The sequence below is a fragment of the Procambarus clarkii genome, chromosome 28 (assembly GCF_040958095.1).
Source record: "Procambarus clarkii isolate CNS0578487 chromosome 28, FALCON_Pclarkii_2.0, whole genome shotgun sequence".
Lineage (NCBI taxonomy): Eukaryota > Metazoa > Arthropoda > Malacostraca > Decapoda > Cambaridae > Procambarus > Procambarus clarkii.
Genome location: NC_091177.1, coordinates 29691354 through 29719118, shown reverse-complemented (window position 1 = coordinate 29719118; position 27765 = coordinate 29691354). Strand labels below are relative to the sequence as shown.

Below are 27765 nucleotides of genomic sequence, written 5' to 3'. Positions count from 1 at the left end.
TTGTGTCATCATTCTCTCAAGGGCCTCACTCCAGGTACTGCATGTGCATCAGCTTATCTGTGGGGCCAAGCTGCTGGCGGTAGGCTGTTGTTGCAACCCGTCCTCTTAAAAATAACGTCACTTTTCGCTCGTATGCGCGCTATGGCCAAATTTGGACGTAATTTGAAATGAAATCGACTCACAAAAGTGACGTTTTGTTCCGTTTTCTGTTTGAGTCGTTGGGCTTACTCGGCAAGCTTAGAAAAGGAAACTTTCCATTAACGTTTTTCATACCGCTTTGAAACTTTATGAGAATTTCCTGCCCACCTAACTTGTCAGAGGACCCTTAACTTACTGTTGTTGAAAAAAAATCCCAATTTTATTTTCATTTTTTTTTCATTTTCAAATTACGTCCATATTCGGCCATACGGGCAAACGGCCAAAAGCGACGTTCTTTTTAAGAGGACAGGTTGCACGTTGTGTTTACATCTTTGCGAGTTCACTGTTTCCAGCATTGTCCTGTGGTGACTTGCAACTCTCTCTTCTCTGTGTTTTTCATGGTAGAGAGTTTGTGAGAGTTTTGCGCTACATTTTCTGGAACTCAGCTTTCCAACTGATCTGTACCCATGTTAGTGCCAGTAGTTTCCTTGTAGATCTTATTTTATTTTGGGGGATGGGGCTTTTGGTGCTTTGCATCGAATCCCCTGCCACACTTTGAAGCTTTTTTGGGATCGTTGTTTGCCTTTGGTCATCTACCTCCACACACCAGCCACACCAGGGTTGGCCACACCAGGGGTCACATCAGTTTTGGTTGAGGTTTTGTGGGTTGCAGTTGTTCTATAGTTCATGGCGCCATTGTTCTTCATTCGGGCTGGAGTTTTGTATGTTTTTCACTCCAGGGTTGTTACTTTTCAATCGAGAAGACTTTTGAGATTGCGCAAAGGCCCGAGGTGGACGGTTGTGTTACATTTTGTCTTTCTTCGGTTCCAAGAAATTACCTATGTGTAGTTAGAGGGTGAATGGTGTCACATCTTCCTGTCATATGCCACTTTGAAACTATTGATTGTTTTAGCATCCACTACCTCACATGTTCCAGCTGCCAATCACTGTTTTCAACAGAAAACTTCGTAATATTTTTTCTGCACCTTTGTTTCCATAGCTTGAATCAATGTTCTCTTTGTTCTTGAAGTTGCAAGTTTCAAGACTTTCTGTTCGTAAGTTATGTTGATTTCTGTTTCTAATTGTATTTAGTGATCATAATGTTTCTTCCTACGATCTTAAAGCTTAGTCATTTAACACCTCAAGTCTCTCATCATAGCTCTTGTTTTTCAGTTCTGGAACCCATTTAGTTGCATGAGGTTTGCATCTTTTTAAGTTTATTGAAGTGCTTCTTTATATATGGGCACCAAATAACTGCTGCATATTCCACTTATGGAGTGAAAACAGCTTATTTAATATTTAAATGTCCATGTACAATATTTATAAACAAATCTAAAGTTGAAAAGGTGTTCTCCTTACACAATGTCCTTTTTATTGTAAGGCTCATCATTGGAAGCTGTACCCTACCATGCGGTTACCTTGCAGTTACCTTGTGATGATTTCGAGGCTTAACTTCCCCGCGGCATTCCTCTTTGTACCTTAGAACACAAACAACAAACCCGTTCTGACTTATAAACAATGGTAGGGATATCTTGATATATTCGACATAAACATAATCGAAAGCAAGAACTCTTATTCAACATGGGACAAGAAATAAATCTTGGGGTACAACTTCACAGTGGGTTTTTATTGAACAACACAGGATATTTTACGCTGAGTAAATATGGGGGCACACTGTCATGTACTAGGGTTGTGGAAATACAGAGGGATACTTCTCAGCAAACATAAATATTAGGATTAAAAAGACTATCGGATCCACACCAACTGGGACTTAATGTCGCCACAATACTCTACCCTTCCTCAGTTATTACGAAGGTGATAAGGGTTTTAACAATACAAGGTTCTGACACTTCAACACTTTACAAATGGGAGACAAATTATATGTGATAAGACTACGTGTTACAGAAAGCTGAGTGAATGAATCAAAACCACAAAACACCAGACACACAGGGTTCCATAAATAAACTTAGTTTTAAAACTGACAATACTAACACAGGGACTGAGCACTACTATAGCACATATGAGATATAAATGCACTGATCATTATTGTAGGAGACCGCCACACAAACGACGACCAGACAATTCTCCAACCCTGCCCAAACCCAAGTGAACGAGACAGCTAGTACATCTGTCTCCAACCGCCAGGTTCCAATAATGTTTCATAAACATTTATATCTCCCAATAGTTCATTGATATGTCTTATAAAGTTCCAAGCTGTTTTTCAACATTCAACACAGTTGTTTCTATATATTTTGCACCACTGGATAAATTTTTAAACATGTATTTTCTTTTCTGTTTACACTGATCTGGGATGACACTTTCCTGCTATGACAATGCTATGTGCCCGTGCAGAACTTACTATGTACTTGCAAGGATTCCAAAAGGAAGAGTTCCAGACTGTTGTTCAACATTTATCACTGCTCCTTGTATGTCTCTCGCCTGGGGAATACACTTCACAAGGGGTCTCTCACACAAGGGGACCGATCGGAACCTCATATTAGAAGAGTACATTTTTTTAAATAAAATTCAAAATATAGGAAATGTTCAACACGTAACAAAAGTTTTGCTAAAAGTAATCAGGTATACATAATGAGTGTTGAGTGTACACAATTTCAATGTATTTTTTAAGGGGATTTTGTAATGTTAACAGTTTCCAAGGGTCAGGTCCAGTTAAGGATTAACAGGGTGAAAGTATATACCAATCATGTGAGTGACAGTTTCCCCCCCCCATTATCGCTCTGTGGACTGTAGTGGACCCCATACCTCTCCTGTTACCAATAAAAAAAAGTTTTAATTATTTTCTACTACAGACGTGGCCACACATTTACAATACTAACCAGCATAAATACATTTTCTTCTGTCCTCCATGAACAGGGTTAGGAATCTGTTAAACATATATTTAAGTGATTTATTGAACAATCTGGGCTGATTGTAGTGCTTTTAAAATGCTAATCTAACCTACAAACATAAATACACATATTTACATCTGTTCTACATAAACAGTGTTCGACGTGTCTTTTTTACATAGTGTCAATATTGTGTATTTACAAAGGTCATTAATGCAACATTTTCTGGGATGTGGAGTTTTCAGTTATATATATATATATATATATATATATATATATATATATATATATATATATATATATATATATATATATATATATGTATATATATATAAATATATATATATATATATATATATATATATATATATATATATATATATATATATATATATATATATATATGTGTGTATATATATGAATATATATGTGTATATATATATATATATATATATATATATATATATATATATATATATATATATATATATATATATATATATATATATATATATATATATATATATATATATATAGAGTGTATTACACTTATTTGTATAATTTGCACGACGTTTCGAACCTCCATGGTTCATTCTCAAGTGAACAGATCTTACAATACTAGTTGATTTTATACCAGCATTAGGTCAGGTGATAATACAATGAAGGTGAAAACATGGGGGGATACATAAGGGATAAACATAGGGGCTGCAGAAGGCTTATTGGCCCATACGAGGCATCTCCTATCCAAACACAAAGATTAATCCAGTGTAATTGGCCTGTTATGTTGGACATTGTCTTCTGTGTTGGCATCGATATGTTCTTGTCTTGTCCTTACTCTCATGGTGGGTAGAGTAAATAGTTCCGTGATTTGGGTGTTCATGGTAGGTCGCTCTATTCTTATGTGAATTGCCTCAAGAATTTGTAATCTTCTTGAATCTTGGGTTTTGTCTATTATGCAAGTATTCTTGTTCAACATTTCTCTTGTTAGAGTAATGTCATGGGCTTGTCTCATGTGATTCCTAGGGGCACCTATGTAAGTACATAGGTATGACGTCGACCAAGCTGACGAGGCGTTTGACATGCCATCTTCAATCTGGTGCCCCTAGGAATCACATGAGACAAGCCCATGACATTACTCTAACAAGAGAAATGTTGAACAAGAATACTTGCATAATAGACAAAACCCAAGATTCAAGAAGATTACAAATTCTTGAGGCAATTCACATAAGAATAGAGCGACCTACCATGAACACCCAAATCACGGAACTATTTACTCTACCCACCATGAGAGTAAGGACAAGACAAGAACATATCGATGCCAACACAGAAGACAATGTCCAACATAACAGGCCAATTACACTGGATTAATCTTTGTGTTTGGATAGGAGATGCCTCGTATGGGCCAATAAGCCTTCTGCAGCCCCTATTTTTATCCCTTATGTATCCCCCCATGTTTTCACCTTCATTGTATTATCACCTGACCTAATGCTGGTATAAAATCAACTAGTATTGTAAGATCTGTTCACTTGAGAATGAACAATGGAGGTTCGAAACGTCGTGCAAATTATATATATATATATATATATATATATATATATATATATATATATATATATATATATATATATATATATATATATATATATATATATTTTTTTTAATAAATGGAAGGGAGTACCACCTCTAGCTGGAAGGGGGACCCATAGCCTCGGAGGAAACCACGCATAACGCATTAGAGGGAATGTTTAGATCCCCTCCAATACAGTTTCTGTGTGCTTTTCTCCTACCACCCCCTTCCTTTTTTACTTTTTGTGCTTTATTATGCATTTGATGGGTACAAGATATACATGGGTTGATACAAAAATAATAATGCAAAAAGGTGCTTAAAGGTTATGGATCTCTTGAAAAACACAACAATGGGAAACATTGATGAATGTCACAGACGGGTTCGATCATTGTTGCAAGTCAAACACTTCTTCGAATTCCTCTGAAGTTGGACTAGTGCCCAAGACGCAACAGGCATTTCCCCTCTGAATCGCAACACTGAGAGCCTGTGTCCTGAGCACTCTCCTTTATGGCAGTGAGTCTTGGACACTCCGCGCCCGTCAGGAAAGACGGCTGAATGCCTACCACATGCGCTGCCTTAGACACATCTTGGACATCACCTGGCAGGACAAGGTGACAAACAACAACGTCTTGGGGAGAGCAAGAATCACCAGCATGTACACAATGCTGAAACAGAGACGAATGCGCTGGCTCGGGCACGTTGTGCGAATGGGCGACGGCAGGATCCCCAAGGATCTCCTGTATGGAGAGCTGAGGCAGGGAAAGCGTCCAGTAGGCAAGCCCCAGCTACGGTACAAAGACGTATGCAAAAGGGACCTGAAAGCCATGGATGTCGATCTTGCTATATGGGAGACACTGGGTGCAGACCGTTCAGCCTGGAGGCAGTCTGTTCAACGAGGTCTCTCCAAGTTCGAGGAGTCACTTGCCAAGGAATCGGAGGCAAAGAGACAGAGAAGGAAAGCCGGTAACCAGGAAGACAGACCAGAATCGGACTTCGTTTGTGCTCGGTGTGGGATGGACTGCCACTCTCGGATTGGCCTCATCAGTCACACCAGACGCTGCACCAGGATTGACAACTAGGGCGCAACTCCATAGTCTCCCGAGACTGAAGGATGCCTACTATAAACATCACTGGTGCAAGAACCGAACCCTGTGGTACTCCACTTGTGACATTTCTCCAGTTCAATACATTGCCTTTGATTACTGCCCTCATTTTTCTATCAGTCAGAAAATTTTTCATCCATGTTAGAAGCTTACCTGTTACCCCTCCAATATTTTCCTGTTTCCAGAACAACCTCTTATGTGGAACTCTGTCGAAAGCCTTTTTTTAGGTCCAGATAGATGCAGTCAACCCAACCATCTCTTTCCTGTAATATCTCTGTTGCTCGATCATAGAAACTGAGTAAATTCGATACACAGGATCTTCCAGATCGAAAGCCATACTGTCTGTCTGATATTATATCATTTCTCTCTGGGTGTTCGACCCATTTAGTTTTAATTATTTTTTCAAATATTTTTCCTATTACACTTGTCAATGATACCGGTCTATAATTAAGGGGGTCTTCCCTGCTTCCACTTTTGTAGATTGGAACTATGTTAGCCTTTTTCCACACATCAGCTACAACTCCTGTAAACAGGGATGCCTGAAAAATCAGTTGAAGTGGAATGCTGAGCTCAGGTGCACATTCTCTCAGAACCCATAGTGAAACTCCTTCTGGACCAACTGTTTTATTCTTATTTAGCTCCTTGAGCATTTTTTCCACTTCGTCTCTTGACACCTCTATGTGCTCTATGTTGTTCTCTGGAATTCTTACTGTATCTGGTTCCCTAAAGATTTCATTTTGTACAAGCACACTTTGGAACTTTTCGTTTAATGTTTCACATATTTCCTTTTCATTTTCTGTGAATCTATTTCCCATTTTCAACCTCTGAATATTATCCTTTACCTGCAATTTGTTGTTTATGAATTTATAGAATAGACCTGGTTCTGTTTTACATTTGTCTGCAATCCCTTTTTTTTTTAATTCTTTCTGCCTCTCTCCTCACTGCCGTGTAGTTGTTTCTCGCATCTTTGTATCGCTGGTATGTTTGGGGGTTTGGCCTCTTCCTGTATTGATTCCATTTTTGTGTCTTTTGGTCTCTGGCCCTCTCGCAATTTCTGTTGAACCAATCCTGTTTCCTAGTTCTGCATCTCTGTTTTGGTATAAATTTTTTTGTGCCTTTATCATATATTTCACAAAACTTGACATACATCTCATTCACTTCCTTGCCTAGCAACAAGTCTGTCCAATTATACTCACTAAAATTTGTTCAAGGTTGCCATAATGTCCTCTCCTAAAGTCAGGTTTTTCAATTGCATCGACCTTATTTATTTATTTATTTATTTATTTATTTATTTATTTATTTATTTATTTATGCATATACAAGAAGGTACATTGGGAATGTGAGGATACATAATATGGTAATTACAATCTTGTAAAGGCACTAGTATGCGCAGCGTTTCGGGGTATAAAAACCTTCATATTTTCAAACCTTCGGGGTATATAAACCTTCATATTTTCTTCCAGATTATAATGCATTGTATACTTTATTCCCAAAAAGACATGGTCACTTTTACCCAAGGGAGGAAGGTACTGAATGTCAAATATTTCTTCCTCTTTCCTAGTAAATATAAAATCTAGCATGGAGGGAACGTCCCCTTCCCTCATCCTCGTAGCTTGTTTAACATGTTGATAAAAGAATGTTTCCAGGATGAGGCCTACAAATTTACAGGTCCAAAAATTTTCTGTTTTAGCTTCATATGCTTCCCAGTCTATGGATTTCAAGTTGAAGTTGCCGACTATCAACAGCCGTGAATTATCCTTATCCGCTCTCGCTATGATCTCTCTCATTATTGTTATAAGACCTTCTCTTTTACTATCTAGCTCCTCCTTTGACCATGTGCTGCTTGGCGGTGGACTACATGCATTTATGATCATTAGTTTATCATCCTCATGGCAGATCTCTAGTGCTATTATGCCAACTTCTTGTGGATTGGCAGTCATTATTTCGTTCACCTTTAGGTGTTCTTTCAACAGCACAGCAACTCCACCGCCTTTCCTAATTTTTCTGTCCCGTCTCCAAATTGAGTAGCCCCTTGGGAATATGACCTCATTTAAAATAACATCTTCAAGTTTTGTCTCCGTGAGTGCAACAATGTCTGGTGTCTGCAGCTGTATTAAATCACTTAACTCCAGTATCTTCGATCTTACTCCATCTATGTTGGTGTATGCAATCTTCAGGAATTTGTTCCCCCTCTTCTAATTTTTCACTCCCCCTCTCTCTAATGATTTTGTTGGTTTGCCTTTATGTACCACTTTACTGGTCTGCCTACCCCTATCACTTTGTAGAACAAAAATTGATTTCTTCTTCATTCCTGCTCTCATTTAAACGCTTTGCCTCGGCGAGGTTCAGTTTCATCTTCTCCCTATCTTCTTTTGAAAGATCTCGTCTTAACGACCACACTTTCCCATCCTCATCACTGTAATTTTCTAGCATTCCTTAGTACTTCTTCCATCTGTTCACCTAATTGTGTTTTGCGGGGGTTGAGGTTTGCTCTTTCGGCCCGCCTCTCAACTGTCAATCAACTGTTTACTAACTACTTTTTTTCCCCCACACCACACACACACACACACACACACACCCCAGGAAGCAGCCCGTGACAGTTGACTAACTCCCAGGTAGCTATTTACTGCTAGGTAACAGGGGCATTCAGAGTGAAAGAAACTTTGCCCATTTGTTTCTGCCTCGTGCGGGAATCGAACCCGCGCCGCAGAATAACGAGTCCTGCGCGCTATCCACCAGGCTACGAGTCCCCCATTCAGGCTACGAGACCCCCATATATATGTGTGTGTGTGTGTGTGTGTGTGTGTGTGTGTGTGTGTGTGTGTGTGTGTGTGTGTGTGTGTGTGTGTGTGTGTGTGTGTGTGTGTGTGTGTGTGTGTGTGTGTGTGTGTGTGTGTGTGTGTGTACTCACCTAATTGTACTCACCTAATTGTGCTTGCGGGGGTTGAGCTCTGGCTCTTTGGTCCCGCCTCTCAACCGTCAATCAACTGGTGTACAGATTCCTGAGCCTATTGGGCTCTATCATATCTACATTTGAAACTGTGAATGGAGTCAGCCTCCACCACATCACTTCCTAATGCATTCCATTTGCTAACTACTCTGACACTGAAAAAGTTCTTTCTAACGTCTCTGTGGCTCATTTGGGTACTCAGCTTCCACCTGTGTCCCCTTGTTCGCGTCCCACCAGTGTTGAAAAGTTCGTCCTTGTTTACCTGGTCGATTCCCCTGAGGATTTTGTAGGTTGTGATCATGTCCCCCCTTACTCTTCTGTCTTCCAGTGTCGTGAGGTGCATTTCCCGCAGCCTTTCCTCATAACTCATGCCTCTTAGTTCTGGGACTAGTCTAGTAGCATACCTTTGGACTTTTTCCAGCTTCGTCTTGTGCTTGACAAGGTACGGGCTCCATGCTGGGGCCGCATACTCCAGGATTGGTCTTACATATGTGGTGTACAAGATTCTGAATGATTCCTTACACAGGTTCCTGAACGCCGTTCTGATGTTAGCCAGCCTCGCATATGCCGCAGACGTTATTCTCTTTATGTGGGCTTCAGGAGACAGGTTTGGTGTGATATCAACTCCTAGATCTTTCTCTCTGTCTGTTTCATTAAGTACTTCATCTCCTATTCTGTATCCTGTGCCTGGCCTCCTGTTTCCACTGCCTAGTTTCATTACTTTGCATTTACTCGGGTTGAACTTCAACAGCCATTTGTTGGACCATTCACTCAGTCTATCCAGGTCATCTTGTAGCCTCCTACTATCATCCTCTGTTTCAATCCTCCTCATAATTTTTGCATCGTCGGCAAACATTGAGAGGAACGAATCTATACCCTCTGGGAGATCATTTACATATACCAGAAACAGTATAGGTCCGAGGACTGACCCCTGCGGGACTCCACTTGTGACGTCTCGCCAATCTGAGACTTCACCCCTCACACAGACTCGTTGTCTCCTGTTGCTTAGGTATTCCTCTATCCACCGGAGTACCTTCCCTCTCACTCCAGCCTGCATCTCCAACTTTCGCACTAGCCTCTTGTGTGGCACTGTATCAAAGGCTTTCTGACAATCCAAAAATATGCAGTCTGCCCACCCTTCTCTTTCTTGCCTTATTTTTGTTGCCTGGTCGTAGAATTCAAGTAACCCTGTGAGGCAGGACCTGCCATCCCTGAACCCATGTTGATGCTGTGTTACAAAGTTCCTTCGCTCCAGATGCTCCACTAGTTTTTTTCGCACAATCTTCTCCATCAGCTTGCATGGTATGCAGGTTAGGGACACTGGCCTGTAGTTCAGTGCCTCCTGTCTATCCCCTTTCTTGTATATCGGGACTACGTTAGCTGCTTTCCAAATATCTGGCAGTTCCCCTGTTGCCAGTGATTTGTTATACACTATGGAGAGTGGTAGGCTCAGTTCTCTTGCTCCTTCCTTTAGAACCCAAGGGGAGATTCCATCTGGGCCTATAGCCTTCGTCACGTCCAACTCTAGTAAACACTTCCTTACTTCCCCACTGGTAATCTCAAACTCTTCCAGTGGTTCCTGGTTAGCTATTCCCTCACTTACCTCTGGAATTTCTCCTTGTTCTAAGGTGAAGACCTCCTGGAATTTCTTATTCAATTCCTCACACACTTCCTTGTCATTTGTAGTGAATCCTTCCGCCCCTATCCTTAATCTCATAACCTGTTCCTTTACTGTTGTTTTTCTCCTAATGTGGCTATGCAACAATTTAGGCTGAGTCTTTGCCTTGCTTGCGATGTCATTTTCGTATTGTCTTTCTGCCTCTCTTCTCATCCTGACATATTCATTCCTGGCATTCTGGTATCTTTCTCTGCTCTCCAGTGTCCTGTTATTCCTATAGTTTCTCCATGCCCTTTTACTTTGCTGCTTAGCTAGCCTACATCTTTGATTAAACCATGGGTTTCTCATCTTCATTTCTCTGTTTTCCTTTTGGACTGGGACAAACTTGTTTGCTGCGTCCTTGCACTTCTGCGTGATGTAATCCATCATATCTTGGGCCGTCTTTCCCCTGAGCTCTGTTTCCCATGCTATATCTGTTAGGAATTTTCTTATCCCCTCATAGTTTCCCTTTCGGTATGCTAACCTTTTGGTTTCGGTATCCCTCCTCGAGTTCAATAACCCTTCTTCAATCAAGTACTCAAACACCAGTACACTGTGGTCGCTCATTCCTACTGGGTCCTCAAAACCGATTTCTCTTATGTCGGAGTCGTTCAGAGTGAAGACTAGGTCGAGTCTCGCTGGTTCGTCATTGCCTCTCATCCTTGTGGGTTCTCCGACATGCTGCGTTAAAAAGTTGCTTGTCACCACCTCCAATAGTTTGGCTCTCCACGTATCCTCGCCTCCATGCGGTTCCTTGTTCTCCCAGTCAATCTTTCCGTGATTGAAGTCGCCCATGATGAGCAGGTGGGATCTATTTCTACAGGCAGCAGAGGCTGCCCTCTCAATTATAGTGTTAACTGTGTGTGTGTGTGTGTGTGTGTGTGTGTGTGTGTGTGTGTGTGTGTGTGTGTGTGTGTGTGTGTGTGTGTGTGTGTACTCACCTAGTTGTACTCACCTAGTTGTGTTTGCGGGGGTTGAGCTCTGGCTCTTTGGTCCCGCCTCTCAACCGTCAATCAACAGGTGTACAGATTCCTGAGCCTATCGGGCTCTGTCATATCTACACTTGAAACTCACACCCCAGAAGTGACTCGAACCCATACTCCCAGAAGCAACGCAACTGGTATGTACAAGACGCCTTAATCCACTTGACCATCACGACCATCACGACGTGTGTGTGTGTGTGTGTGTGTGTGTGTGTGTGTGTGTGTGTGTGTGTGTGTGTGTGTGTGTGTGTGTGTGTGTGTGTGTGTGTGTGTGTGTGTGTGTGTACTCACCTAGTTGTACTCACCTAGTTGTGTTTGCGGGGGTTGAGCTCTGGCTCTTTGGTCCCGCCTCTCAACCGTCAATCAACAGTCTTAATCCAACCGTCTTAATCCACTTGACCATCACGACCATCACGACGTGTGTGTGTGTGTGTGTGTGTGTGTGTGTGTGTGTGTGTGTGTGTGTGTGTGTGTGTGTGTGTGTGTGTGTGTGTGTGTGTGTGTGTGTGTACTCACCTAGTTGTACTCACCTAGTTGTGTTTGCGGGGGTTGAGCTCTGGCTCTTTGGTCCCGCCTCTCAACCGTCAATCAACAGGTGTACAGATTCCTGAGCCTATCGGGCTCTGTCATATCTACACTTGAAACTCACACCCCAGAAGTGACTCGAACCCATACTCCCAGAAGCAACGCAACTGGTATGTACAAGACGCCTTAATCCACTTGACCATCACGACCATCACGACGTGTGTGTGTGTGTGTGTGTGTGTGTGTGTGTGTGTGTGTGTGTGTGTGTGTGTGTGTGTGTGTGTGTGTGTGTGTGTGTGTGTGTACTCACCTAATTGTACTCACCTAATTGTGCTTGCGGGGGTTGAGCTCTGGCTCTTTGGTCCCGCCTCTCAACCGTCAATCAACTGGTGTACAGATTCCTGAGCCTATTGGGCTCTATCATATCTACATTTGAAACTGTGAATGGAGTCAGCCTCCACCACATCACTTCCTAATGCATTCCATTTGCTAACTACTCTGACACTGAAAAAGTTCTTTCTAACGTCTCTGTGGCTCATTTGGGTACTCAGCTTCCACCTGTGTCCCCTTGTTCGCGTCCCACCAGTGTTGAAAAGTTCGTCCTTGTTTACCCGGTCGATTCCCCTGAGGATTTTGTAGGTTGTGATCATGTCTCCCCTTACTCTTCTGTCTTCCAGTGTCGTGAGGTGCATTTCCCGCAGCCTTTCCTCATAACTCATGCCTCTTAGTTCTGGGACTAGTCTAGTAGCATACCTTTGGACTTTTTCCAGCTTCGTCTTGTGCTTGACAAGGTACGGGCTCCATGCTGGGGCCGCATACTCCAGGATTGGTCTTACATATGTGGTGTACAAGATTCTGAATGATTCCTTACACAGGTTCCTGAACGCCGTTCTGATGTTAGCCAGCCTCGCATATGCCGCAGACGTTATTCTCTTTATGTGGGCTTCAGGAGACAGGTTTGGTGTGATATCAACTCCTAGATCTTTCTCTCTGTCTGTTTCATTAAGTACTTCATCTCCTATTCTGTATCCTGTGCCTGGCCTCCTGTTTCCACTGCCTAGTTTCATTACTTTGCATTTACTCGGGTTGAACTTCAACAGCCATTTGTTGGACCATTCACTCAGTCTATCCAGGTCATCTTGTAGCCTCCTACTATCATCCTCTGTTTCAATCCTCCTCATAATTTTTGCATCGTCGGCAAACATTGAGAGGAACGAATCTATACCCTCTGGGAGATCATTTACATATACCAGAAACAGTATAGGTCCGAGGACTGACCCCTGCGGGACTCCACTTGTGACGTCTCGCCAATCTGAGACTTCACCCCTCACACAGACTCGTTGTCTCCTGTTGCTTAGGTATTCCTCTATCCACCGGAGTACCTTCCCTCTCACTCCAGCCTGCATCTCCAACTTTCGCACTAGCCTCTTGTGTGGCACTGTATCAAAGGCTTTCTGACAATCCAAAAATATGCAGTCTGCCCACCCTTCTCTTTCTTGCCTTATTTTTGTTGCCTGGTCGTAGAATTCAAGTAACCCTGTGAGGCAGGACCTGCCATCCCTGAACCCATGTTGATGCTGTGTTACAAAGTTCCTTCGCTCCAGATGCTCCACTAGTTTTTTTCGCACAATCTTCTCCGTCAGCTTGCATGGTATGCAGGTTAGGGACACTGGCCTGTAGTTCAGTGCCTCCTGTCTATCCCCTTTCTTGTATATCGGGACACACACACACACACATCTTGTGTGTGTGTGTGTGTGTGTGTGTGTGTGTGTGTGTGTGTGTGTGTGTGTGTGTGTGTGTGTGTGTGTGTGTGTGTGTGTGTGTGTGTGTGTGTGTGTGTGTGTGTGTGTGTGTGTGTGTGTGTGTGTGTGTGTGTGTGTGTGTGTGTGTGTGTGTGTGTGTGTGTGTGTGTGTGTGTGTGTGTGTGTGTGTGTGTGTGTGTGTGTGTGTGTGTGTGTGTGTGTGTGTGTGTGTGTGTGTGTGTGTGTGTGTGTGTGTGTGTGTGTGTGTGTGTGTGTGTGTGTGTGTGTGTGTGTGTGTGTGTGTGTGTGTGTGTGTGTGTGTGTGTGTGTGTGTGTGTGTGTGTGTGTGTGTGTGTGTGTGTGTGTGTGTGTGTGTGTGTGTGTGTGTGTGTGTGTGTGTGTGTGTGTGTGTGTGTGTGTGTGTGTGTGTGTGTGTGTGTGTGTGTGTGTGTGTGTGTGTGTGTGTGTGTGTGTGTGTGTGTGTGTGTGTGTGTGTGTGTGTGTGTGTGTGTGTGTGTGTGTGTGTGTGTGTGTGTGTGTGTGTGTGTGTGTGTGTGTGTGTGTGTGTGTGTGTGTGTGTGTGTGTGTGTGTGTGTGTGTGTGTGTGTGTGTGTGTGTGTGTGTGTGTGTGTGTGTGTGTGTGTGTGTGTGTGTGTGTGTGTGTGTGTGTGTGTGTGTGTGTGTGTGTGTGTGTGTGTGTGTGTGTGTGTGTGTGTGTGTGTGTGTGTGTGTGTGTGTGTGTGTGTGTGTGTGTGTGTGTGTGTGTGTGTGTGTGTGTGTGTGTGTGTGTGTGTGTGTGTGTGTGTGTGTGTGTGTGTGTGTGTGTGTGTGTGTGTGTGTGTGTGTGTGTGTGTGTGTGTGTGTGTGTGTGTGTGTGTGTGTGTGTGTGTGTGTGTGTGTGTGTGTGTGTGTGTGTGTGTGTGTGTGTGTGTGTGTGTGTGTGTGTGTGTGTGTGTGTGTGTGTGTGTGTGTGTGTGTGTGTGTGTGTGTGTGTGTGTGTGTGTGTGTGTGTGTGTGTGTGTGTGTGTGTGTGTGTGTGTGTGTGTGTGTGTGTGTGTGTGTGTGTGTGTGTGTGTGTGTGTGTGTGTGTGTGTGTGTGTGTGTGTGTGTGTGTGTGTGTGTGTGTGTGTGTGTGTGTGTGTGTGTGTGTGTGTACTCACCTAATTGTACTCACCTAATTGTGCTTGCGGGGGTTGAGCTCTGGCTCTTTGGTCCCGCCTCTCAACCGTCAATCAACTGGTGTACAGATTCCTGAGCCTATTGGGCTCTATCATATCTACATTTGAAACTGTGAATGGAGTCAGCCTCCACCACATCACTTCCTAATGCATTCCATTTGCTAACTACTCTGACACTGAAAAAGTTCTTTCTAACGTCTCTGTGGCTCATTTGGGTACTCAGCTTCCACCTGTGTCCCCTTGTTCGCGTCCCACCAGTGTTGAAAAGTTCGTCCTTGTTTACCCGGTCGATTCCCCTGAGGATTTTGTAGGTTGTGATCATGTCTCCCCTTACTCTTCTGTCTTCCAGTGTCGTGAGGTGCATTTCCCGCAGCCTTTCCTCATAACTCATGCCTCTTAGTTCTGGGACTAGTCTAGTAGCATACCTTTGGACTTTTTCCAGCTTCGTCTTGTGCTTGACAAGGTACGGGCTCCATGCTGGGGCCGCATACTCCAGGATTGGTCTTACATATGTGGTGTACAAGATTCTGAATGATTCCTTACACAGGTTCCTGAACGCCGTTCTGATGTTAGCCAGCCTCGCATATGCCGCAGACGTTATTCTCTTTATGTGGGCTTCAGGAGACAGGTTTGGTGTGATATCAACTCCTAGATCTTTCTCTCTGTCTGTTTCATTAAGTACTTCATCTCCTATTCTGTATCCTGTGCCTGGCCTCCTGTTTCCACTGCCTAGTTTCATTACTTTGCATTTACTCGGGTTGAACTTCAACAGCCATTTGTTGGACCATTCACTCAGTCTATCCAGGTCATCTTGTAGCCTCCTACTATCATCCTCTGTTTCAATCCTCCTCATAATTTTTGCATCGTCGGCAAACATTGAGAGGAACGAATCTATACCCTCTGGGAGATCATTTACATATACCAGAAACAGTATAGGTCCGAGGACTGACCCCTGCGGGACTCCACTTGTGACGTCTCGCCAATCTGAGACTTCACCCCTCACACAGACTCGTTGTCTCCTGTTGCTTAGGTATTCCTCTATCCACCGGAGTACCTTCCCTCTCACTCCAGCCTGCATCTCCAACTTTCGCACTAGCCTCTTGTGTGGCACTGTATCAAAGGCTTTCTGACAATCCAAAAATATGCAGTCTGCCCACCCTTCTCTTTCTTGCCTTATTTTTGTTGCCTGGTCGTAGAATTCAAGTAACCCTGTGAGGCAGGACCTGCCATCCCTGAACCCATGTTGATGCTGTGTTACAAAGTTCCTTCGCTCCAGATGCTCCACTAGTTTTTTTCGCACAATCTTCTCCATCAGCTTGCATGGTATGCAGGTTAGGGACACTGGCCTGTAGTTCAGTGCCTCCTGTCTATCCCCTTTCTTGTATATCGGGACACACACACACACACATCTTGTGTGTGTGTGTGTGTGTGTGTGTGTGTGTGTGTGTGTGTGTGTGTGTGTGTGTGTGTGTGTGTGTGTGTGTGTGTGTGTGTGTGTGTGTGTGTGTGTGTGTGTGTGTGTGTGTGTGTGTGTGTGTGTACTCACCTAATTGTACTCACCTAATTGTGCTTGCGGGGGTTGAGCTCTGGCTCTTTGGTCCCGCCTCTCAACCGTCAATCAACTGGTGTACAGATTCCTGAGCCTATTGGGCTCTATCATATCTACATTTGAAACTGTGAATGGAGTCAGCCTCCACCACATCACTTCCTAATGCATTCCATTTGCTAACTACTCTGACACTGAAAAAGTTCTTTCTAACGTCTCTGTGGCTCATTTGGGTACTCAGCTTCCACCTGTGTCCCCTTGTTCGCGTCCCACCAGTGTTGAAAAGTTCGTCCTTGTTTACCCGGTCGATTCCCCTGAGGATTTTGTAGGTTGTGATCATGTCTCCCCTTACTCTTCTGTCTTCCAGTGTCGTGAGGTGCATTTCCCGCAGCCTTTCCTCATAACTCATGCCTCTTAGTTCTGGGACTAGTCTAGTAGCATACCTTTGGACTTTTTCCAGCTTCGTCTTGTGCTTGACAAGGTACGGGCTCCATGCTGGGGCCGCATACTCCAGGATTGGTCTTACATATGTGGTGAACAAGATTCTGAATGATTCCTTACACAGGTTCCTGAACGCCGTTCTGATGTTAGCCAGCCTCGCATATGCCGCAGACGTTATTCTCTTTATGTGGGCTTCAGGAGACAGGTTTGGTGTGATATCAACTCCTAGATCTTTCTCTCTGTCTGTTTCATTAAGTACTTCATCTCCTATTCTGTATCCTGTGCCTGGCCTCCTGTTTCCACTGCCTAGTTTCATTACTTTGCATTTACTCGGGTTGAACTTCAACAGCCATTTGTTGGACCATTCACTCAGTCTATCCAGGTCATCTTGTAGCCTCCTACTATCATCCTCTGTTTCAATCCTCCTCATAATTTTTGCATCGTCGGCAAACATTGAGAGGAACGAATCTATACCCTCTGGGAGATCATTTACATATACCAGAAACAGTATAGGTCCGAGGACTGACCCCTGCGGGACTCCACTTGTGACGTCTCGCCAATCTGAGACTTCACCCCTCACACAGACTCGTTGTCTCCTGTTGCTTAGGTATTCCTCTATCCACCGGAGTACCTTCCCTCTCACTCCAGCCTGCATCTCCAACTTTCGCACTAGCCTCTTGTGTGGCACTGTATCAAAGGCTTTCTGACAATCCAAAAATATGCAGTCTGCCCACCCTTCTCTTTCTTGCCTTATTTTTGTTGCCTGGTCGTAGAATTCAAGTAACCCTGTGAGGCAGGACCTGCCATCCCTGAACCCATGTTGATGCTGTGTTACAAAGTTCCTTCGCTCCAGATGCTCCACTAGTTTTTTTCGCACAATCTTCTCCATCAGCTTGCATGGTATGCAGGTTAGGGACACTGGCCTGTAGTTCAGTGCCTCCTGTCTATCCCCTTTCTTGTATATCGGGACACACACACACACACATCTTGTGTGTGTGTGTGTGTGTGTGTGTGTGTGTGTGTGTGTGTGTGTGTGTGTGTGTGTGTGTGTGTGTGTGTGTGTGTGTGTGTGTGTGTGTGTGTGTACTCACCTAATTGTACTCACCTAATTGTGCTTGCGGGGGTTGAGCTCTGGCTCTTTGGTCCCGCCTCTCAACCGTCAATCAACTGGTGTACAGATTCCTGAGCCTATTGGGCTCTATCATATCTACATTTGAAACTGTGAATGGAGTCAGCCTCCACCACATCACTTCCTAATGCATTCCATTTGCTAACTACTCTGACACTGAAAAAGTTCTTTCTAACGTCTCTGTGGCTCATTTGGGTACTCAGCTTCCACCTGTGTCCCCTTGTTCGCGTCCCACCAGTGTTGAAAAGTTCGTCCTTGTTTACCCGGTCGATTCCCCTGAGGATTTTGTAGGTTGTGATCATGTCTCCCCTTACTCTTCTGTCTTCCAGTGTCGTGAGGTGCATTTCCCGCAGCCTTTCCTCATAACTCATGCCTCTTAGTTCTGGGACTAGTCTAGTAGCATACCTTTGGACTTTTTCCAGCTTCGTCTTGTGCTTGACAAGGTACGGGCTCCATGCTGGGGCCGCATACTCCAGGATTGGTCTTACATATGTGGTGAACAAGATTCTGAATGATTCCTTACACAGGTTCCTGAACGCCGTTCTGATGTTAGCCAGCCTCGCATATGCCGCAGACGTTATTCTCTTTATGTGGGCTTCAGGAGACAGGTTTGGTGTGATATCAACTCCTAGATCTTTCTCTCTGTCTGTTTCATTAAGTACTTCATCTCCTATTCTGTATCCTGTGCCTGGCCTCCTGTTTCCACTGCCTAGTTTCATTACTTTGCATTTACTCGGGTTGAACTTCAACAGCCATTTGTTGGACCATTCACTCAGTCTATCCAGGTCATCTTGTAGCCTCCTACTATCATCCTCTGTTTCAATCCTCCTCATAATTTTTGCATCGTCGGCAAACATTGAGAGGAACGAATCTATACCCTCTGGGAGATCATTTACATATACCAGAAACAGTATAGGTCCGAGGACTGACCCCTGCGGGACTCCACTTGTGACGTCTCGCCAATCTGAGACTTCACCCCTCACACAGACTCGTTGTCTCCTGTTGCTTAGGTATTCCTCTATCCACCGGAGTACCTTCCCTCTCACTCCAGCCTGCATCTCCAACTTTCGCACTAGCCTCTTGTGTGGCACTGTATCAAAGGCTTTCTGACAATCCAAAAATATGCAGTCTGCCCACCCTTCTCTTTCTTGCCTTATTTTTGTTGCCTGGTCGTAGAATTCAAGTAACCCTGTGAGGCAGGACCTGCCATCCCTGAACCCATGTTGATGCTGTGTTACAAAGTTCCTTCGCTCCAGATGCTCCACTAGTTTTTTTCGCACAATCTTCTCCATCAGCTTGCATGGTATGCAGGTTAGGGACACTGGCCTGTAGTTCAGTGCCTCCTGTCTATCCCCTTTCTTGTATATCGGGACACACACACACACACATCTTGTGTGTGTGTGTGTGTGTGTGTGTGTGTGTGTGTGTGTGTGTGTGTGTGTGTGTGTGTGTGTGTGTGTGTGTGTGTGTGTGTGTGTGTGTGTGTGTACTCACCTAATTGTACTCACCTAATTGTGCTTGCGGGGGTTGAGCTCTGGCTCTTTGGTCCCGCCTCTCAACCGTCAATCAACTGGTGTACAGATTCCTGAGCCTATTGGGCTCTATCATATCTACATTTGAAACTGTGAATGGAGTCAGCCTCCACCACATCACTTCCTAATGCATTCCATTTGCTAACTACTCTGACACTGAAAAAGTTCTTTCTAACGTCTCTGTGGCTCATTTGGGTACTCAGCTTCCACCTGTGTCCCCTTGTTCGCGTCCCACCAGTGTTGAAAAGTTCGTCCTTGTTTACCCGGTCGATTCCCCTGAGGATTTTGTAGGTTGTGATCATGTCTCCCCTTACTCTTCTGTCTTCCAGTGTCGTGAGGTGCATTTCCCGCAGCCTTTCCTCATAACTCATGCCTCTTAGTTCTGGGACTAGTCTAGTAGCATACCTTTGGACTTTTTCCAGCTTCGTCTTGTGCTTGACAAGGTACGGGCTCCATGCTGGGGCCGCATACTCCAGGATTGGTCTTACATATGTGGTGTACAAGATTCTGAATGATTCCTTACACAGGTTCCTGAACGCCGTTCTGATGTTAGCCAGCCTCGCATATGCCGCAGACGTTATTCTCTTTATGTGGGCTTCAGGAGACAGGTTTGGTGTGATATCAACTCCTAGATCTTTCTCTCTGTCTGTTTCATTAAGTACTTCATCTCCTATTCTGTATCCTGTGCCTGGCCTCCTGTTTCCACTGCCTAGTTTCATTACTTTGCATTTACTCGGGTTGAACTTCAACAGCCATTTGTTGGACCATTCACTCAGTCTATCCAGGTCATCTTGTAGCCTCCTACTATCATCCTCTGTTTCAATCCTCCTCATAATTTTTGCATCGTCGGCAAACATTGAGAGGAACGAATCTATACCCTCTGGGAGATCATTTACATATACCAGAAACAGTATAGGTCCGAGGACTGACCCCTGCGGGACTCCACTTGTGACGTCTCGCCAATCTGAGACTTCACCCCTCACACAGACTCGTTGTCTCCTGTTGCTTAGGTATTCCTCTATCCACCGGAGTACCTTCCCTCTCACTCCAGCCTGCATCTCCAACTTTCGCACTAGCCTCTTGTGTGGCACTGTATCAAAGGCTTTCTGACAATCCAAAAATATGCAGTCTGCCCACCCTTCTCTTTCTTGCCTTATTTTTGTTGCCTGGTCGTAGAATTCAAGTAACCCTGTGAGGCAGGACCTGCCATCCCTGAACCCATGTTGATGCTGTGTTACAAAGTTCCTTCGCTCCAGATGCTCCACTAGTTTTTTTCGCACAATCTTCTCCATCAGCTTGCATGGTATGCAGGTTAGGGACACTGGCCTGTAGTTCAGTGCCTCCTGTCTATCCCCTTTCTTTTATATCGGGACACACACACACACACATCTTGTGTGTGTGTGTGTGTGTGTGTGTGTGTGTGTGTGTGTGTGTGTGTGTGTGTGTGTGTGTGTGTGTGTGTGTGTGTGTGTGTGTGTGTGTGTGTGTGTGTGTGTGTGTGTGTGTACTCACCTAGTTGTACTCACCTAGTTGTGTTTGCGGGGGTTGAGCTCTGGCTCTTTGGTCCCGCCTCTCAACCGTCAATCAACAGGTGTACAGATTCCTGAGCCTATCGGGCTCTGTCATATCTACACTTGAAACTCACACCCCAGAAGTGACTCGAACCCATACTCTCAGAAGCAACGCAACTGGTATGTACAAGACGCCTTAATCCACTTGACCATCACGACCATCACGACGTGTGTGTGTGTGTGTGTGTGTGTGTGTGTGTGTGTGTGTGTGTGTGTGTGTGTGTGTGTGTGTGTGTGTGTGTGTGTGTGTGTGTGTGTGTGTGTGTGTGTGTGTGTGTGTACTCACCTAGTTGTACTCACCTAGTTGTGTTTGCGGGGGTTGAGCTCTGGCTCTTTGGTCCCGCCTCTCAACCGTCAATCAACAGTCTTAATCCAACCGTCTTAATCCACTTGACCATCACGACCATCACGACGTGTGTGTGTGTGTGTGTGTGTGTGTGTGTGTGTGTGTGTGTGTGTGTGTGTGTGTGTGTGTGTGTGTGTGTGTGTGTGTGTGTACTCACCTAGTTGTACTCACCTAGTTGTGTTTGCGGGGGTTGAGCTCTGGCTCTTTGGTCCCGCCTCTCAACCGTCAATCAACAGGTGTACAGATTCCTGAGCCTATCGGGCTCTGTCATATCTACACTTGAAACTCACACCCCAGAAGTGACTCGAACCCATACTCCCAGAAGCAACGCAACTGGTATGTACAAGACGCCTTAATCCACTTGACCATCACGACCATCACGACGTGTGTGTGTGTGTGTGTGTGTGTGTGTGTGTGTGTGTGTGTGTGTGTGTGTGTGTGTGTGTGTGTGTGTGTGTGTGTGTGTGTGTGTGTGTGTGTGTGTGTGTGTACTCACCTAATTGTACTCACCTAATTGTGCTTGCGGGGGTTGAGCTCTGGCTCTTTGGTCCCGCCTCTCAACCGTCAATCAACTGGTGTACAGATTCCTGAGCCTATTGGGCTCTATCATATCTACATTTGAAACTGTGAATGGAGTCAGCCTCCACCACATCACTTCCTAATGCATTCCATTTGCTAACTACTCTGACACTGAAAAAGTTCTTTCTAACGTCTCTGTGGCTCATTTGGGTACTCAGCTTCCACCTGTGTCCCCTTGTTCGCGTCCCACCAGTGTTGAAAAGTTCGTCCTTGTTTACCCGGTCGATTCCCCTGAGGATTTTGTAGGTTGTGATCATGTCTCCCCTTACTCTTCTGTCTTCCAGTGTCGTGAGGTGCATTTCCCGCAGCCTTTCCTCATAACTCATGCCTCTTAGTTCTGGGACTAGTCTAGTAGCATACCTTTGGACTTTTTCCAGCTTCGTCTTGTGCTTGACAAGGTACGGGCTCCATGCTGGGGCCGCATACTCCAGGATTGGTCTTACATATGTGGTGTACAAGATTCTGAATGATTCCTTACACAGGTTCCTGAACGCCGTTCTGATGTTAGCCAGCCTCGCATATGCCGCAGACGTTATTCTCTTTATGTGGGCTTCAGGAGACAGGTTTGGTGTGATATCAACTCCTAGATCTTTCTCTCTGTCTGTTTCATTAAGTACTTCATCTCCTATTCTGTATCCTGTGCCTGGCCTCCTGTTTCCACTGCCTAGTTTCATTACTTTGCATTTACTCGGGTTGAACTTCAACAGCCATTTGTTGGACCATTCACTCAGTCTATCCAGGTCATCTTGTAGCCTCCTACTATCATCCTCTGTTTCAATCCTCCTCATAATTTTTGCATCGTCGGCAAACATTGAGAGGAACGAATCTATACCCTCTGGGAGATCATTTACATATACCAGAAACAGTATAGGTCCGAGGACTGACCCCTGCGGGACTCCACTTGTGACGTCTCGCCAATCTGAGACTTCACCCCTCACACAGACTCGTTGTCTCCTGTTGCTTAGGTATTCCTCTATCCACCGGAGTACCTTCCCTCTCACTCCAGCCTGCATCTCCAACTTTCGCACTAGCCTCTTGTGTGGCACTGTATCAAAGGCTTTCTGACAATCCAAAAATATGCAGTCTGCCCACCCTTCTCTTTCTTGCCTTATTTTTGTTGCCTGGTCGTAGAATTCAAGTAACCCTGTGAGGCAGGACCTGCCATCCCTGAACCCATGTTGATGCTGTGTTACAAAGTTCCTTCGCTCCAGATGCTCCACTAGTTTTTTTCGCACAATCTTCTCCATCAGCTTGCATGGTATGCAGGTTAGGGACACTGGCCTGTAGTTCAGTGCCTCCTGTCTATCCCCTTTCTTTTATATCGGGACACACACACACACACATCTTGTGTGTGTGTGTGTGTGTGTGTGTGTGTGTGTGTGTGTGTGTGTGTGTGTGTGTGTGTGTGTGTGTGTGTGTGTGTGTGTGTGTGTGTGTGTGTGTACTCACCTAGTTGTACTCACCTAGTTGTGTTTGCGGGGGTTGAGCTCTGGCTCTTTGGTCCCGCCTCTCAACCGTCAATCAACAGGTGTACAGATTCCTGAGCCTATCGGGCTCTGTCATATCTACACTTGAAACTCACACCCCAGAAGTGACTCGAACCCATACTCTCAGAAGCAACGCAACTGGTATGTACAAGACGCCTTAATCCACTTGACCATCACGACCATCACGACGTGTGTGTGTGTGTGTGTGTGTGTGTGTGTGTGTGTGTGTGTGTGTGTGTGTGTGTGTGTGTGTGTGTGTGTGTGTGTGTGTGTGTGTGTGTGTGTGTGTGTGTGTGTGTGTGTGTGTGTGTGTGTGTACTCACCTAGTTGTACTCACCTAGTTGTGTTTGCGGGGGTTGAGCTCTGGCTCTTTGGTCCCGCCTCTCAACCGTCAATCAACAGTCTTAATCCAACCGTCTTAATCCACTTGACCATCACGACCATCACGACGTGTGTGTGTGTGTGTGTGTGTGTGTGTGTGTGTGTGTGTGTGTGTGTGTGTGTGTGTGTGTGTGTGTGTGTGTGTGTGTGTGTGTGTGTGTGTGTGTGTGTGTGTGTGTACTCACCTAGTTGTACTCACCTAGTTGTGTTTGCGGGGGTTGAGCTCTGGCTCTTTGGTCCCGCCTCTCAACCGTCAATCAACAGGTGTACAGATTCCTGAGCCTATCGGGCTCTGTCATATCTACACTTGAAACTCACACCCCAGAAGTGACTCGAACCCATACTCCCAGAAGCAACGCAACTGGTATGTACAAGACGCCTTAATCCACTTGACCATCACGACCATCACGACGTGTGTGTGTGTGTGTGTGTGTGTGTGTGTGTGTGTGTGTGTGTGTGTGTGTGTGTGTGTGTACTCACCTAATTGTACTCACCTAATTGTGCTTGCGGGGGTTGAGCTCTGGCTCTTTGGTCCCGCCTCTCAACCGTCAATCAACTGGTGTACAGATTCCTGAGCCTATTGGGCTCTATCATATCTACATTTGAAACTGTGAATGGAGTCAGCCTCCACCACATCACTTCCTAATGCATTCCATTTGCTAACTACTCTGACACTGAAAAAGTTCTTTCTAACGTCTCTGTGGCTCATTTGGGTACTCAGCTTCCACCTGTGTCCCCTTGTTCGCGTCCCACCAGTGTTGAAAAGTTCGTCCTTGTTTACCCGGTCGATTCCCCTGAGGATTTTGTAGGTTGTGATCATGTCTCCCCTTACTCTTCTGTCTTCCAGTGTCGTGAGGTGCATTTCCCGCAGCCTTTCCTCATAACTCATGCCTCTTAGTTCTGGGACTAGTCTAGTAGCATACCTTTGGACTTTTTCCAGCTTCGTCTTGTGCTTGACAAGGTACGGGCTCCATGCTGGGGCCGCATACTCCAGGATTGGTCTTACATATGTGGTGTACAAGATTCTGAATGATTCCTTACACAGGTTCCTGAACGCCGTTCTGATGTTAGCCAGCCTCGCATATGCCGCAGACGTTATTCTCTTTATGTGGGCTTCAGGAGACAGGTTTGGTGTGATATCAACTCCTAGATCTTTCTCTCTGTCTGTTTCATTAAGTACTTCATCTCCTATTCTGTATCCTGTGCCTGGCCTCCTGTTTCCACTGCCTAGTTTCATTACTTTGCATTTACTCGGGTTGAACTTCAACAGCCATTTGTTGGACCATTCACTCAGTCTATCCAGGTCATCTTGTAGCCTCCTACTATCATCCTCTGTTTCAATCCTCCTCATAATTTTTGCATCGTCGGCAAACATTGAGAGGAACGAATCTATACCCTCTGGGAGATCATTTACATATACCAGAAACAGTATAGGTCCGAGGACTGACCCCTGCGGGACTCCACTTGTGACGTCTCGCCAATCTGAGACTTCACCCCTCACACAGACTCGTTGTCTCCTGTTGCTTAGGTATTCCTCTATCCACCGGAGTACCTTCCCTCTCACTCCAGCCTGCATCTCCAACTTTCGCACTAGCCTCTTGTGTGGCACTGTATCAAAGGCTTTCTGACAATCCAAAAATATGCAGTCTGCCCACCCTTCTCTTTCTTGCCTTATTTTTGTTGCCTGGTCGTAGAATTCAAGTAACCCTGTGAGGCAGGACCTGCCATCCCTGAACCCATGTTGATGCTGTGTTACAAAGTTCCTTCGCTCCAGATGCTCCACTAGTTTTTTTCGCACAATCTTCTCCATCAGCTTGCATGGTATGCAGGTTAGGGACACTGGCCTGTAGTTCAGTGCCTCCTGTCTATCCCCTTTCTTGTATATCGGGACACACACACACACACATCTTGTGTGTGTGTGTGTGTGTGTGTGTGTGTGTGTGTGTGTGTGTGTGTGTGTGTGTGTGTGTGTGTGTGTGTGTGTGTGTGTGTGTGTGTGTGTGTGTGTGCGTGCGTGCGTGCGTGCGTGCGTGCGTGCGTGCGTGCGTGCGTGCGTGTGTGTGTGTGTGTGTGTGTGTGTGTGTGTGTGTGTGTGTGTGTGTGTGTGTGTGTGTGTGTACTCACCTAATTGTACTCACCTAATTGTGCTTGCGGGGGTTGAGCTCTGGCTCTTTGGTCCCGCCTCTCAACCGTCAATCAACTGGTGTACAGATTCCTGAGCCTATTGGGCTCTATCATATCTACATTTGAAACTGTGAATGGAGTCAGCCTCCACCACATCACTTCCTAATGCATTCCATTTGCTAACTACTCTGACACTGAAAAAGTTCTTTCTAACGTCTCTGTGGCTCATTTGGGTACTCAGCTTCCACCTGTGTCCCCTTGTTCGCGTCCCACCAGTGTTGAAAAGTTCGTCCTTGTTTACCCGGTCGATTCCCCTGAGGATTTTGTAGGTTGTGATCATGTCTCCCCTTACTCTTCTGTCTTCCAGTGTCGTGAGGTGCATTTCCCGCAGCCTTTCCTCATAACTCATGCCTCTTAGTTCTGGGACTAGTCTAGTAGCATACCTTTGGACTTTTTCCAGCTTCGTCTTGTGCTTGACAAGGTACGGGCTCCATGCTGGGGCCGCATACTCCAGGATTGGTCTTACATATGTGGTGTACAAGATTCTGAATGATTCCTTACACAGGTTCCTGAACGCCGTTCTGATGTTAGCCAGCCTCGCATATGCCGCAGACGTTATTCTCTTTATGTGGGCTTCAGGAGACAGGTTTGGTGTGATATCAACTCCTAGATCTTTCTCTCTGTCTGTTTCATTAAGTACTTCATCTCCTATTCTGTATCCTGTGCCTGGCCTCCTGTTTCCACTGCCTAGTTTCATTACTTTGCATTTACTCGGGTTGAACTTCAACAGCCATTTGTTGGACCATTCACTCAGTCTATCCAGGTCATCTTGTAGCCTCCTACTATCATCCTCTGTTTCAATCCTCCTCATAATTTTTGCATCGTCGGCAAACATTGAGAGGAACGAATCTATACCCTCTGGGAGATCATTTACATATACCAGAAACAGTATAGGTCCGAGGACTGACCCCTGCGGGACTCCACTTGTGACGTCTCGCCAATCTGAGACTTCACCCCTCACACAGACTCGTTGTCTCCTGTTGCTTAGGTATTCCTCTATCCACCGGAGTACCTTCCCTCTCACTCCAGCCTGCATCTCCAACTTTCGCACTAGCCTCTTGTGTGGCACTGTATCAAAGGCTTTCTGACAATCCAAAAATATGCAGTCTGCCCACCCTTCTCTTTCTTGCCTTATTTTTGTTGCCTGGTCGTAGAATTCAAGTAACCCTGTGAGGCAGGACCTGCCATCCCTGAACCCATGTTGATGCTGTGTTACAAAGTTCCTTCGCTCCAGATGCTCCACTAGTTTTTTTCGCACAATCTTCTCCATCAGCTTGCATGGTATGCAGGTTAGGGACACTGGCCTGTAGTTCAGTGCCTCCTGTCTATCCCCTTTCTTTTATATCGGGACACACACACACACACATCTTGTGTGTGTGTGTGTGTGTGTGTGTGTGTGTGTGTGTGTGTGTGTGTGTGTGTGTGTGTGTGTGTGTGTGTGTGTGTGTGTGTGTACTCACCTAGTTGTACTCACCTAGTTGTGTTTGCGGGGGTTGAGCTCTGGCTCTTTGGTCCCGCCTCTCAACCGTCAATCAACAGGTGTACAGATTCCTGAGCCTATCGGGCTCTGTCATATCTACACTTGAAACTCACACCCCAGAAGTGACTCGAACCCATACTCTCAGAAGCAACGCAACTGGTATGTACAAGACGCCTTAATCCACTTGACCATCACGACCATCACGACGTGTGTGTGTGTGTGTGTGTGTGTGTGTGTGTGTGTGTGTGTGTGTGTGTGTGTGTGTGTGTGTGTGTGTGTGTGTGTGTGTGTGTGTGTGTGTGTGTGTGTGTGTGTGTGTGTGTGTGTACTCACCTAGTTGTACTCACCTAGTTGTGTTTGCGGGGGTTGAGCTCTGGCTCTTTGGTCCCGCCTCTCAACC

The 27765-nt window shown here is 45.2% G+C and overlaps 1 protein-coding gene across 1 annotated transcript in view; it reads left to right on the top strand.

Annotated features, from left to right (window-relative positions):
• LOC123755060 (SET and MYND domain-containing protein 4) overlaps positions 1 to 27765 on the top strand; it is a 59776-nt gene that overhangs the window by 11204 nt on the left and 20807 nt on the right. The gene's annotated exons all lie outside the window — the stretch shown is intronic.